This window comes from Aquarana catesbeiana, linkage group LG06 (assembly GCF_042186555.1).
Source record: "Aquarana catesbeiana isolate 2022-GZ linkage group LG06, ASM4218655v1, whole genome shotgun sequence".
Classification (NCBI taxonomy): Eukaryota; Metazoa; Chordata; class Amphibia; order Anura; family Ranidae; genus Aquarana; species Aquarana catesbeiana.
The window spans coordinates 253329191-253344347 of NC_133329.1; the positions used below are offsets into that span (position 1 = coordinate 253329191).

Genomic DNA, 15157 nt, shown 5'->3' on the forward strand with positions numbered 1-15157 from the left:
TCCCCTTTTCAGGGCATTTCTCAAATTCATTTCAATTCACAAAATATTCATTTCTAATCTAGGGTATGCCCCCTTATTTTGGTATACTGACCATCAGACCAGGGCACACTTCAGGTCCATTTCATGTTGTAAGTCTTATGGTAAGTCTAATTGTTCATATCCGTATCGGCCATAGGGCTTCGACCATAAATATATATATATTCCCATATACACAATCCTTTACTCACAGTTGATCTAGAGAAGGCACAAAAATCCCAGCAAAGCATTATCCAATTTGCTCCAGCAGGGGGAAAAATTCCTTCCTGATCCCCCAAGAGGCAATCGGATATTCCTTGGATCAACTTTACCTATAAATGTTAATATCCGTTTATATAATGTACATTTAGGAAAGAATGCAGGCCTTTTTTAAAGCCGGAACCAGCTCTTGAGGGAGTCTATTCCACATTTTCACAGCTCTTATTATGAAGAAACCTTTCCGTATTTGGAGATGAAATCTCTTTTCCTCCAGACGTAAAGAGTGCCCCTGTGTCCTCTGTGATGACCTTAAACTGAATAACTCAATACCAAGTTCACTATATGGACCACTTATTTATACACGTTGATCATATCCCCCCTTAAAGTGGATGTAAACCCTATTCATGAAATTTGAGCTGGGCACATATATCTGCAGTGTTTTATCAGCATGATAACTTCTGACAAGTTCTCTGACACGTGATAAAACCAGGCTGAAATTTGTGTCAGGAAGGGTGCTATAAATAGATTAGCAGAAAGATGCTTTACTCACAGGACAGCACTGAAAGTCTCTGCTTATCTGCTGTCTCTGCTGTTAATCAGCTGTCTCCTAGTGTAATCCAAGACTTCTCTCACAGTGGAGAATGAGGAAGTGAAAATTCTAACCTAATGTGCACTTTCTAAACAGTATATAAAGCTGAAGACAGCAGATATACATGTAAAACTTACGTAGGGAGATTTGTTTCATCTCTGTGTATCATCTGAGGCTGTTTACTTCAATGGGTATGTGTGAGGGTTTACATCCACTTCAAACTCCTCTTCTCAAGAGAGAATAAATTCAGTTCATCTAATCTTTCCTCATAGCTGAGCTCCTCCATGCCTCTTATCAGTTTGGTTGCCCTTTCCAGTTCCACCGATTATTCTTTTTGTGAACTGGTGCCAAAAACTGGACTGTATATTCCAGATGAGGTCTTACTATTGATTTGTACAGGGGCAAAATGATATCTCTCTCTCTGGAGTCCATACCTCTCTTAATACAAGAAAGGACTTTGCTCGCTTTGGAAACCGCAGCTTAGCATTGCATGCTATTATTAAGCTTATGATCCACCAAAACACCCAGATACTTCTCCACCGTTGATTTCCCCAGTTGAACCCACCCTAGTATGTATGATGCATGCATATTTTTAGCCCTCAAGTGCATAACTTTACATTTATCAACATTAAACCTCATTTGCCACATAGTTGCCCAATTAAACAGTGCATTGAGGTCAGTTTATAAGTTGGAGACCTCCTGGAAGGACGTTATTACACTGCATAGCTTAGTGTCATCTCCAAAGACTGAAATAGTACTTTTAATTGCAGACCCTATATCATTTATAAAGTTATTAAAAGGTAAGGGTCCCAACACTGAACCTTGGGATACACTACTGATAACCTTAGACAATTCAGAGTAAGAATCATTAACCACTACTCTCTGAATACGGTCTATTACATGTACATATTCTATAGTCAAGATGGTGTTAATGGCCATGAAAATGTTACAGGTAAGGTAATTAATCCTGATTACCATATCATCAATGGGAGTTCAATACCACTTGCCTAATGAGAGGGGGATAGCATGTAATAGTGTTGCATCAATCCACACGTTGTACAGTTTGTTTTACTCAGAAAATATAATAATAATGCTGTTTTGTCCATAGTAATGTTAAAGAGGTTGTAAACCCTTGTATTTTTTCACCTTAATGTCTCCTATGCATTAAGGTGAAAAAAACTTCTGTCAGTCATCAGCCCCCCAGCCCCCCCGTTTTACTTACCTGAGCCCTGGAATTTCCAACGGCGAAGATGCGCTGTCCCTCTGCCCGGGGTTCTTGGCACTTGATTGGATAGATTGATAGCAGAGCAGCCATTGGCTCCCGCTACTGTCAATCAAATCCAATGACGTGGGTCTCGGGGGGGCAGGGCCGAGTCCAGCATTCTCGTCTATGGATGCAAATGCTGGACTCAAGAGCTCGCCCGCAATGTAACCCCCTCGAGAGAGCGCTTCTCCTAGGGGGTTATTTGATGTGGGGAGGAGCTGCAAGAGCCGCCGGGGAACCCCATAAATCTAGGATCGGGGCCACTCTGTGCAAAGCGAGCGGCACAGTGGAGGTAAGTATGATGATATGTTTGTTATTTAAAAAAAACCCAAAGCTTTAAGGCCTGTACACGCGATCTGAATATCATACAAAAACTGTCGTCCGAGGAAGAATCGTACGATTTTCGGTTTATGTGTACACTACTTTCGAGAGCCGATCACGACATTTTCTTCCGATATTATTCAATCGGCCAAGCACGAAAACTTTCATCATACGATACAAGATTGTACGATTTTCGTTTAGTCAGTATAGTTGTCGTCCGAAAATACAATACAAATACATTACAACCCATGACATCACTTCTGATTTTTTTTTCTGTCGTACGAGAATTTTCGTGACTTTAGTTATCTATTCAATTTCTACTTGCGACTATTAAGCGAAAAAAGTCGTACAATCTGTCGTACAATATTCGGATTGTGTGTACGGGCCTTTACAATAACTTTAACTAGGTTAAGTAAATACCCCCCAATCACTATAAATATTTACATATGCATAGCTAGATTGGAGGATTCTTGGACAAAAGAAGTAATTCAATCTGCAAAAATAGGATTTTTTTATAACAGCTTACCTGTAAAATCCTTTTCTTTTGAGGTACATCACGGGACCTCAGTTTTGTAGCAAAGCAATATAAGTGTATTTAAAGAGGGACGGGACCTCTGTGTCCCATGATGTACCTCAAAAGAAAAGGATTTTACAGGTAAGCTGTTATAAAAAATCCTATTTTCTTTCTCGTACATCACGGGACACAGAGCCTCAGTAATTACTGATGGGATGTCCCAGAGCAATGTTATTTGAGGGGAGGGGACCACACAACGTAGGGTGTAATCAGACCTGAGGACCTCGTACCGCTGCCTGCAGCACACTACGCCCAAAGGCAATATCCTCATGCCTTCCCACATCCACCTGATAAAATCTGGTGAATGTATGGACTGAAGACCAGGTTGCGGCCTTGCAGATTTGAGCCATAGAGGCCCGATGATGCACCGCCCAAGAAGCACTAATAGCCCTTGTGGAGTGTGCCTTGATTTGAAAAGGTGGAATTTTTTGTTTCAAACGGTAAGCTTGAATAATAATTTATCTAATCCATTTAGAAAGGGTAGACTTTGACGCTGCCTGTCCTCTATCGGGACCCTCTGGCAGTACGAACAAAACATCCGTTTTGTGAATTTGAGCAGTTGCTTCCAGATAGGCTTAGACTGCCCTTACTACATCCAAAGAATGTAGTGACCTTTCTTCCATAGAACAGGGATCTGGAAAAAAGGAAGGCAGAACAATATCTTGGTTTAGATGGAAATCTGAAACCACTTTCGGTAGAAAGCCAGGATGAGGGCGCAATACCATTCTATCCTTATGCATGATTAAATAAGGCTCTTTACAGGAAAGGGCTGCTAATTCTGATACTCTTCTAGCAGAAGAAATGGCTACCAGGAAAATTAACTTTCTTTCAACAAGACCAAGGGAATCTGACGTATTGGTTCAAAAGGCTGTTTCTGTAAAACTGACAGAACCAAATTCAAGTCCCAGGGGTTTAGGGGCTTTAACCGGAGGATTAAGACGCGTCACCCCCTGCATAAAGTTTCGGACCAAAGAATGTGAAGCAAGTGGCCATTGAAATAATACTGATAAGGCTGAGACCTGGCCCTTGATGGTACTCAAGGCCAGCTTAATTTCTAATCCTATTTGTAGAAAGTCAAGAATTCTACCTATGACATATTTTCTGGGATGCCAACCCCTGGCTTCACACCAGGATACATAAGTCTTCCAAACTCTATGATAAATCACTCTGGAAGCTGGCTTCCTTGCATTGATTAAGGTAGAGATCACAGGACCTGAAAGTCCACGACTCTTCAGAACGTGGGTTTCAATAGCCAAACCGTCAAATTTAGCGTTTGTAAGGCAGGGTGGAACACTGGACCTTGAGATAACAGATCTGGACGTGATGGTAGGGCCCACGGGGAACCCACTGTCATCCTTACTATTTCTGCATACCAAGCTCTCCTGGGCCAGGCTGGGGCCACCAGAAGTACCAACTTCTTTTCCTGCCGGATCCTGCGAAGGAGCCGTGGCAGTAGCAGAATAGGATGGAATGCATAAATCAGTGAGAACTGATGCCACGGAAGCACCAACACATCTGTCCCGCATGCAAGAGGATCCTTTGTTCTTGCCACAAACTTGTCGATCTTTTTGTTGAACCTGGATGCAAAGAGATCTACATCTGGAACCCCCCATCTTTGGCATATGGCCCAAAAGACGTCGGGGTGAAGAGACCATTCCCCCGGGACTAACCGCTGGCGACTCAAATAGTCCGCCTGCCAGTTCTCTATCCCTGGAATGAAAACTGCTGATATGCATGGCACATGCTTTTCTGCCCAGACTAAAATCTGGTTCACTTCTCTCTGAGCTGCACAACTCCTGGTGCCTCCCTGACGATTGATATAAGCCACTGCTGTGGCATTGTTGGACTGGATCCTGACAGAGCAACCCTGTAGCCTGAGAGTCCAGGCCCTTAGGGCTAGATACGCCACATGGATCTCCAGAATGTTGATGGGTAAGGTCCTCTCGATTTCGAACCATTCCCCTTGGACCGCAGACTGTTCCAGAACTGCTCCCCAACCCGAAAGACTGGCATCCGTTGTTACCACTGTCCAGGTAACCGGTAAAAAGGATTTCCCTTTTTAGCAGGTTTTCGGGTATTAACCACCAACTGAGGCTCTGACGCACTGTAGGAGACAAATGCATCGGAAAATCTAATGCCTGTACTTTCCTGTTCCAGGCCGACAGGATACTGTGTTGCAGCAGTCTTGAATGAAACTGAGCATAGGGAACTGCTTCGAATGCCACCATCTTTCCCAGCAGCCTCATACAAAGGCGAGCAGAAGGACTCTTTTTTGTCCTGACTACCTGAATCAGTTCTCTTAAGGCACTGATCTTTGCCTGAGGTAAAAATACCTTCTCTTGGCTTGTATCTATGACCAGGCCCAAATACTCTAGTCTTCTTACTGGTTTTAAGAAAGACTTTTCTAAGTTGAGAATCCAACCTAGGTATTCCAAGTAGTTGACTGTGTTCACCAAGTTCTGGTTCAGGCAGGCTACCGACCGGTCTATCAAGAGCAGGTCATCTAGGTATGCTATGACAGTTATACCTTGGGCCCTTAATCTGGCCAGAGGAGGAGCCAAGATCTTGGTAAACACCCGAGGTGCAGTGGCTAGCCCGAAAGGCAGGGCTATAAAGTGGCGTTTTTCTACTTCGAAAGGCAAGTACTTTTGATGAGCAGGGAAAATGGGTACATGCAGGTACGCATCCTTGATGTCTATTGATGCCAGAAATTCTCCTCCTTGTAGGATGGAGACTACTGACCGAATTGATTCCATGCAAAAGGATCGAATCTTTAGGAATCGGTTTAGATCTTTTATATCCAGAATGGGTCTGACATCTCCATTTGGTTTTCGAACCATGAAAAGGTTTGAATAAAACCCCAATCCCTGCTCTTCCGTGGGAACCACCACGATGACCTTTTGTGACAATAGTCTCTCTAACGCTAGAAGGAGAGACTGCTTTTTCCCTGGATCTCTGGGGACATTAGATCTGAGGAAACGAGGAGAAGGGAATTCTCGGAACTCCAGTTTGTAACCTAGAGTTACCGTGGAGATCACCCATCTGTCCTGGAAATCTTCCTGCCAGAGCTTTGAGAACTGTAGCAGTCTTCCCCCCACCCGAGCGAGCGGGGGCGCTCCTTCATAAAGAGGCTTTAGCATCTTGTCTAGTAGGCTTCTTCCCCCAGGACTTTTTTTGTCCCTGGGGTCGACTATGAAATTTATTTCTTGAGCCTGATGGAGGAGGCCGTCGCGACTGCCTGGAGGCTGATGCTCCTGGCACTGGGGAAAGAGCCCGTTTAAAAGTGGGACGTTTACTCCTTTTCTTAACTGGTAAGAGAGTGCTTTTCCCACTAGAGATCTTTTGGATATAGTTGTCCAAATCCTCTCCAAACAGCCTTGCACCACGAAAGAGAAATCCAGCCAGAAGCTTCTTACATGGTGATTCGGCTGACCAATTTTTCAACCATAAGATTCTACGCATATGTACCAACCCAAGCGAAAGGCGAGAGGTTTGGATGATAGAATCTCTGATTGCATCAACAGCAAAACATAAAGCCGCTGGAAGGTTGGCCAACCCCCGGGACTGCTGTTCAGGTAGAACTTTGAGGACCTGTTTAACATGGTCTCTCAAGTATTGACAGACTCCAATCGCTGCCACTGCAGGTTGAGCTACTGAACCCGCTAAGGAAAAAATATTTTTTAACAGGGATTCCATTTTTTTATCAGTTGGATCCCTAAGCATCTGAGCATTGTCGACAGAACAAGTCAGACTTTTATTTACGGAGGAAATGGTATACCCCACATTTTTCTAAATTTTTCCTCCATAGGATAAAGTGTTGATCCCACTCAAAATAAATGAGCTTCTCTAGTAAACTATGAACAGGAAAAGCATGTGTTGTTTGAGGAGGTTTCAGTGAACCCAAAGAAGAGGAGGGTTCTTTAACTGACTCAGATACGGGCAACTTAAATGTGGAGCGGACCAATCCAGCAAGAATCTGCACTAACACCTTCTCATCCTGAGAAGCTGAAGAGGGTCCCTCTCCACTTGATTCCTTAGAAGAGGAATCATCAGTCCCATCCCGATCCTCTGAGAGGGATTCCTCTCCTTTTTCCCAGAGTTCCTCAACTTGAGGGTCCTGGGTAACAGAGGGAGACCTAGTGCGTTTTCTTCCACTGAGTGAAGATGCGATTAGTCTTTCCTCTAATCCATTAATGGTTGAGGAAAAAGCCTCCTGCGTAATGTATACAGGGGCTGAAGTGCCAGAAACAGATGCAGCCCCTGACCCCGATGGCTCTCCCTGACCAGCCATCTCAGGTCCTTCAGGGGGGAAGGTGCTGCAGAAGGGGGGTCCTCAGAGCCTGAGGGAGATCCCCTAGAGCCTCTGGTTTTTGGGGTATTTGTAGCTCTTCTACCCATAGTGCAAAGCAACAAAAGGTGGAGGTACCACAAAAAAAACACTGACTGCTGAGCGATGTAGTTCAGCAACTGCTGCTGCTACCAATGCCCAGTCTAGTGTTTCTAAGTAAATGCTGCCTGGGAGAATGCCTGTGTCCCACCTGACATGCGCCCGTCAGCTCTGTGTCGCTCCATAGGCTGTGTGCACCTGAAAAAGTGTGCACTTTATAGCCTGTGTAGCCAGCAATGTGGGCGTCTAAACACGCCGGATGTTGCGTTAATGCTCCGCCCCCCCTCCTCTGACCACCCCTCCCACCCCCCTCATTTTTTTCAAAAACGTGTGCTTTCCCACGTGAGCCGAGGCTCCGATCCTCGGGACAAGCATGGAGGGGAGGCTGGGGTGGAGGAGAGAGAAGGGTCAGTGGATGGGGAACCTGCCAAACAGTAGCGGCGGCAGTAGTGCGGTATACTACCGCTATTTCAGGCCACCCCGGCCCCCCTAAATCACGGAGGGAAGTATCCCAAAGGAGAGAGCCCCCCAACCCATCCTACCTGGAGCCCGGCTGCAGGAGCGTACAGTGTGGACACTGAGACAGACAGAACAAGCATGAAAAGGTATGTGCACTTGGCAGCCCCCGGTGGCGACAATAGGCATAGCATACATTTACTTAAAGGAGAAACCTACTAGAATTAAAAAATTCTGAGGAGTCTCCCTTACCTTATCCAGCTGCAGGGTTCTGTTATACAGACCCAATCTTCACCTCTCACGGTGGGCTCCGTTTGTAAAAACCTTCAGAGACTGGGCCCCCTTCAATAGGAGGATCCGCAGTTCTGGGCCCGTAAAGCACCCCGCCAGGGATATGGCTGAAAAAAACAAATACTGGATCCCGGGCTCCAGCTCTCTAAAAAGAGAAGCATTACAGGTAAAACCTTGTTTCTTCAGACACGTACCATCAGACACGTTTTCTTCAGACACGTACCATCCAATTTGGCCTAAAAAAGCACTTTGAATGGATCCGGTTGCATGGCTTGCCCCAGTATAGGATATTCCTTTGGAGCTTAGCACAGCACATCTTATTCGTGACCAACACCTAAGACACTGGTGAAAAAACTGAGGTATCCCCAGTAAGGGGAGGGGTTATATAGGGGGTTGAACTTCCTGTCTAGGGTGTGACCAGTGTCCAATCACCTTGTGATACCCTATAACCCATCAGTAATTACCGAGGCTCTGTGTCCCGTGATGTACGAGAAAGAAATACATTTATTGATAGGGTTACATGATATATTCAAATTACACACTAAACAGTATTTTCAATACAATGTACAATATATGTGCGGTGGGTTATATGGTATATACAAATTACACTATAAACCATATTTACAATACCATTTACAGTACATGTATAGAGTTAGTTTAGAGCAAAAGTAAGTGCACTCCTGTGACCCAGAAGAAAAGTATGACCAAAAAAGATTTGATCATACTTCTCCTTCAAGGGTCAGAAGACATGTTCCAATCTGGCTATACAACCTTTGTACAATCAACTTAAAATGTACCAAAACTATGTAATATGAAGACCTAATTTATCCAATTCACTTGTTTCTGTTTCGACAGGCCCTTGCACTACATATTTATTGGTAGATCTAAAGAAGATTGTACGATACAGTAGTAATCTGTGTGATGAGCTTAAAACATTCCATGGTTACACCCCTATATTTAGCATTTTTTTTCAGTTAAAAGTCAACAGAACTTTTGAGAAGATATTTTTGCATTTTGGAAGTTATGCCTAAGCCCACAAACCTTGTCTAAATATCTTTTTTTAGATTTCATTCTAATGAACGACCGCTGAAGGCACTTGACAAATAGTTTTGGCCCCTGCAAAGCACCTTCAGCAGCAATGGCATAGCTCAATGGCTCAATACACATGTGCACAGTCAGGGGGTTGTGTGGCATGGTCAATTTCTAACTACCTCAACCCCTTAGGACAGGGCTAGGCAATCTCGGCCCTCCAGCTGTTTTTAAACTACAAGTGCCATGAGACATTGCAAGACCCTGACAATCACAGGCATGATTCCCGCACCTGCAGGTATCAAATTTTCAGCCGGCAATGGGCTTTCTTTCTTGTAGAAGTGATCAGATCAGCTATACAGCTGTTCGATCACGTCTACCCTTCTATAGGGTGCAGTAATGGCCCCCTTCCTGCCACTGCCTCCAGGCTCTCCCGAGCAACTAGGGAGCCCAGTTCCATCTCTGCTCGATGTTCGTGTACTCTCAGAGAGGAGGCAGGTACATACATATCTGCCTCCCCTTTGTGATGTAAGAATCCGGAAGCGACAAGGAATTTGTCACTTCTGGTTTAGATTTGATGTTTACAAGCCATTACCAGCTTGTAAAACATCTGATCAAACTGATCTCGGTTTAATCAGATTCTTTTAAAGGCAAAGGAGAGATCTGGGGTCTTATAGATCTCTCCATAAAGAGGACCTGTCATGCCTATTGTTATCACAAGAGATTTTGTTCATCCCTTGTGATAACAATGAAGTAAATAAAGTTTTAAATTAAAAAAGTAATAAAAAAAAAAAAAAAAGAAAAGCCCCCTAATCTATTCCATGGAAATGCATACATAAGTCCCGCACACATATGTAAATGGTGATCACACCACACACGTGTGGTATCGCCATGAACGGCAGAACAATAATTCTAACACCAGACCTTCTGTGTAACTCTAGAACTAACTTGTAAAGACTTTTAAATCATCACCAATGGAGATTTTTAGGTATCCGTAGTTCCACGAATGTAGGTAATTTTAAAGTATGATATGTTAGGTATCTATTTACTCGGCAAAACAATTCATGTTTTATATTTTACCAAAAAATGTGTTTTTTATTTTGTTTGTGTGCACTAAAATGCATTAAGTGTAAGTTTTCCGAAAAAAAATTGCATTGCAAAAATTTCTGTGCAAATATCGTGTGAGTCAAAAATGTTTAGCCACCACCATTTTATGCTTCAAGATCTTTACTTAAAACTATAAAAATATAATGTTTGGGGGTTCAAAGAAGTTTTTTAGTAAAAATAGCAGATTTGTACATGTATGACAGAAATTGCAGAATTGGCCTGGGGGGAAAGCTGTTAAAGTATGGGCTAGGGTTGGGCTGGGGCCACCCATTTACAGAAGGGGGTTGTAATACTTGTGTGAATCCAGCAGAAAAAAATAAGTTGAGAGTAAAAATATGATAGATAGATAGATAGATAGATAGATAGATAGATAGATAGATAGATAGATAGATAGATAGATAGATAGATAGATTAGTGAAATGATTGTTTAAAGTGTAAAGCTGACCAATGATTAGACTGGTGTTTCTGCTACTGAGAGCTATAAAGGCTTGATACTGTATGTGTATACATCTGTTAAAAAACGCTCAAAGCTTTAGAAAATACCCTACAGGAATGTCTATAGAATAAGTGACTACAGCAGGTTTTAGGCGATTGCATTTACTTCCAATCAACACTGGATGTCAGTGCAGCTTCACAGAACTTGTGAATTGACAGGAATAGTTTAAAGATACTTTGATGCTAGAACTGAAATCAGTTTCTCGGTATTTATTGTGGATTATCATAAGAGTCATTGTCAGAGTAATGTTTTACAATCAGTTTATTACAGACAAACTAATCAAAAGAATTGCATCATTAGCAACTTCATTTCTGATGTTTTTTTTTTTTTTAAATGTTGTTTTAAATAGAAAATTATGTTTTATTTTAAAAGTGAAATACCAGAATTTGTTTAACTTTTGTTGCACAATTGGGTGTGGTTTTTTTTTTTTTTTGTAAACTTCTTAGTGTTTTGATAGGTCATTATTTCATATTTCAGGATTTAAAATGTCCCAGGCTGCTGTTTGTCTATATGGATCACAGTATTTGTAAATATATGAGATGTGCTTATTGCATGGAAATTGTGGTATTTTTCATACCTCTGGCCTGTAGTGGCCACTATTAGGAATGATGTTGGTGTTAGTTCTAAATGGATTTTGGTCCAAGCCCAGAAATCAGCTGTCATTTCTGGGCCAATGAGCCTGTAGGCAGGTGCAGTTTGTTTCCTCTACTGCAGATAGTGCTCAACCGCAGCGGCTCTGCAGCTAGAGAGGAAATCAGGAGGGACCTGACTCCTCTATGGGAAGCGGTGAGATGCTGTTGCCCCATGTGACTCTGGTAACCATAGTGGGTCAGGCAGAGCCTATTTAAGTGTAAAATAAAGGTGAAAACCTCTAAGCTGCACACCATGAACACCACAATTATCAATATAAGCAAATATAGAGCAGCTCGTAGTATAACCAAAGGTCAAATAGTAAAAACAAAATTAATAATTCATTTTATACCGCACTCAAATGAACAAGTAGTATTAAAAATAAATAAAAATGAATATAAAAAATGCGTGATCAAATAATGTTCAAATGTTGGTATGAATTTCCAATTAAGTCCAAAAAACAACCACCACCGACGATTCTTCAATCAAGTGCACAGTGATGAAATAAATTCAGTGACAGGAATGGAAAGTGCCGTCTCCCACCAGTTTAGCTAAACATCCTACTCACCAGATTCATCAGACACCCATGACAGGTGTCAGATAAGCAGAAAGATGCATTCATCCATATAGATGCCTCTCACCAGCGAAGTAAAGATGTGGCCACCAATGCAGACACTGAAGTCTCCACATAAGTATCTTGTAGGAACATGCAGTCATTGACTGACATTTTCCGGGGCTCTCAGTTCACACCATGTATGCCCGAAATACATGGTGTGAACTGAGAGCCCCGGAAAACATCAGTCAATGACTGCATGTTCCTACAAGATACTTGTGTGGAGACTTCAGTGTCTGCATCGGTGGCCACATCTTTACTACACTGGTGAGAGGCATCTATATGGATGGATACATCTTTCTGCTTATCTGACACCTGTCATGGGTGTCTGATGAATCTGGTGAGTAGGATGTTTGCCTAAACCGGTGGGAGACCGCACTTTCCACTTCTGTCACTGAATTTATTTAATCACTGTGCACTTGATTGAAGAATCATCAGTGGTGGTTGTTTTTGGACTTTATTGAAAATTTATATCAACTTTTGAACATTATTTGATCACGCATTTTTTATATTCATTCATACTTATTTTTAATACTACTTGTTCATTTGAGCACGGTATGAAATTATTTATACATTTTCTTAGAGCCTATTTAAGGCCCTGGCTCCTGGGATTGGCACACTTTTTGCAAGTGGGTAGTGCAGGGAAAGGTACCCCATCTGTTAGAGACAGTACTAGCTATAGGAAAAGGTTCCTGATGAGGAGAGAAAGTGTAGGGTCACATCTCTGCTGCACATCTTCCTGATTGGGCATGAGACAGATTGGGCAGAAGTTTCTGCCCCTCTCTTCAGATGCTGTCATTCTGTCTGAAGCCCGCTCTGTTCACATTGCTGTAACCATGAGTGCACCTGGTTCAGTAATCTTCCCACTGGGGTTGTTGTGAACTGTTGCTGCATTGCTTGAATACAAGTTTATTATTGCACCTTACTGTGTAAATTATTGTGGCGGCACCACGCTGCACCCCACCTACAAGCTATGTTTTTTCCTAAACGTCCGTTTACCAGCAGCAGTTTACATGAAGCCTTAGTCCCTGCTCCTATTATTTTATGTCAGAGTCCACCCTTTTTTCAAGACTCCATACTATAAAAGTACAACAATATATTTATTAGACAATTGTTTGGAGCCTTAAAGAGTTTTTGTTTTTGCTGGCATAATAAAAGGAACATCATCATTAAGTACAAGGAAAGAATGTAGTTAATACATTGATAATTACATTGGTTCACAATTTAGATTGGCTAGCTATCTAGTGGAGTCACGGCATTTGACCTCATGGCAGGTAGTGACATATTTAAATAACCTTTAGGCACAACATGACATGAAAGGAATGAAATAAGGTACTCGGGTCCCAGTGAAAAATAATAAAATCAAGTTAAACAAATAAAGAAAAATACATTGGTATGGAAACATATATATAAATTGCCTAAAAATAATATTGCAATTATTAAGAATCATAAACTGCAGTATTATCAATCTCAATTTGCAATGCCCAGAAAGAAATACTAATATATAGTAGCAGGAACTCAGGGTGATGCAAAATTTGTCAATCTCACAGCATCAGGAAAAAAGCTGTTTCTCAGCCTAGTTGCTCTAGCCCTGATACTGTGTAACCTTCGACCTGAAGGGATGAGGACAACAGGATGGGAATAATCCCCCATAATATTAAGGGTCATGTTTCTACACCAGCTGTTGTAAATATTATTGATGATGGACAGATTACTCCAAATTATCCTCTGGGAAGATTTTACCTTCTGCTGCAGTGCCTGTTTATCCATCGCAGAGCCATTACCATACCAAACAGCAATGCAAGAAGGAAGCTCTCCACCACACACCAATAAAATGAGATAAGGACTGAAGTACCAAGCCCAGCACAATTTACTCTTCTAAAAAAGCAAATCTGTTGATAGGCCTTTGTCACTATGCTGTTCAAATATTTGAAACAAAGGACCATCTTCACCCTGGCGTAGAGAAAATGGGGAGTAGTGCTGGTCTTCCTAAAGCCCACAATAACTTCCTTTGTCTTCTATGTTAATGGAGAGATTGTGAACTTTCACCAGACTTCCAGATTCTCCACATCCTGCCTCTACATAAGCGCATCGCTATCTTCACAATATGATGGCTCATCTACAGAATGTATGGAAGAGTATTAAATATTGTGAATTCTAACAGACTGGGTGGTTATTTGTTAAATAGTACAGTGTCCAACTATACAAAATTGAGCTTGTTCCAAGTAGTGTCCGTTTATCTATCAGGGTTTGTGGAATAATACTATTGAAGGTAGAACTAAAAGCCCAAAAAAAGATGACAGATCTTTAAAGAGGCAGCAACAAGTGTAAAAGGTGTGGACCTGGAGAAATATACACTACTATACAACGTTTTAAGTAGGTAACTTTGGGATTGATAAAGTAATCTGAATCAGAGAAATGCTGTAAATTAAAAATGCTTTCAGAAATAGAAGTGTTACTAGTTTATTTTTTTATCAATTATTAAAATAGAAAGTAAATGAACAGAAGAGAAATAGAAATCAAATCAATATGTGGTGGACACCCTTTGTCTTCAAAACAGCATCAATTCTTCTAGGTACACTTATACACAGTTTTTAAAGGAACTCGGCAGCTAGGTTGTTCCAAACACCTTGGAGAACTAACCACTCATCTTTTGTGGCTGAAGGCTACCTCAGATCCTTCTGTCTTTTCATGTAATCCCAGACAGACTCGATGCTGTTGAGATCAGGGCTCTGTGGGGGCCAAACCATCACTTACAAGACTCCTTGTTCTTCTTTATGCTGAAGATAGTTCTTAATGACATTGTCTGTATGTTTGGGGTTCTTGTCCTGCTGCAAAATAAATGTAGGGCCAATCTCACGCCTCCCTGATGGTATGATATGATGGATAAATATCTGCCTGTATTTCTCAGCATTGAGGACATCATTGATTCTGATCAACTCTCCAACACCATTTGCAGAAAAGCAGCCCTAAACTTGCAGGAAACCTCCATCATGCTGCAAACACCCATTATTGTACCGCTCTCCAGCCTTTCGGTGAACAAACTACCTCCTGCTACAGCCAAATATTGCAAATTTTCACTCATCAGTCTAGAGCTTTTTTAAAACCCAGTTCCTAAGTTTTGTGTCCCAGAAAGTAGATTTCACTACAGTGGTCCTTATACAAT

General features: G+C 41.9%; 1 protein-coding gene and 1 long non-coding RNA gene across 3 annotated transcripts in view; one reads left to right on the plus strand and one right to left on the minus strand.

Moving 5' to 3' along the window:
- The window catches only part of COL5A2 (collagen type V alpha 2 chain), a 300803-nt gene that overhangs the window by 160826 nt on the left and 124820 nt on the right, over positions 1-15157 (plus strand). The window lies entirely within an intron of this gene.
- Positions 1-15157, minus strand: part of LOC141146714 (uncharacterized) — an 81622-nt gene that overhangs the window by 51548 nt on the left and 14917 nt on the right. The window lies entirely within an intron of this gene.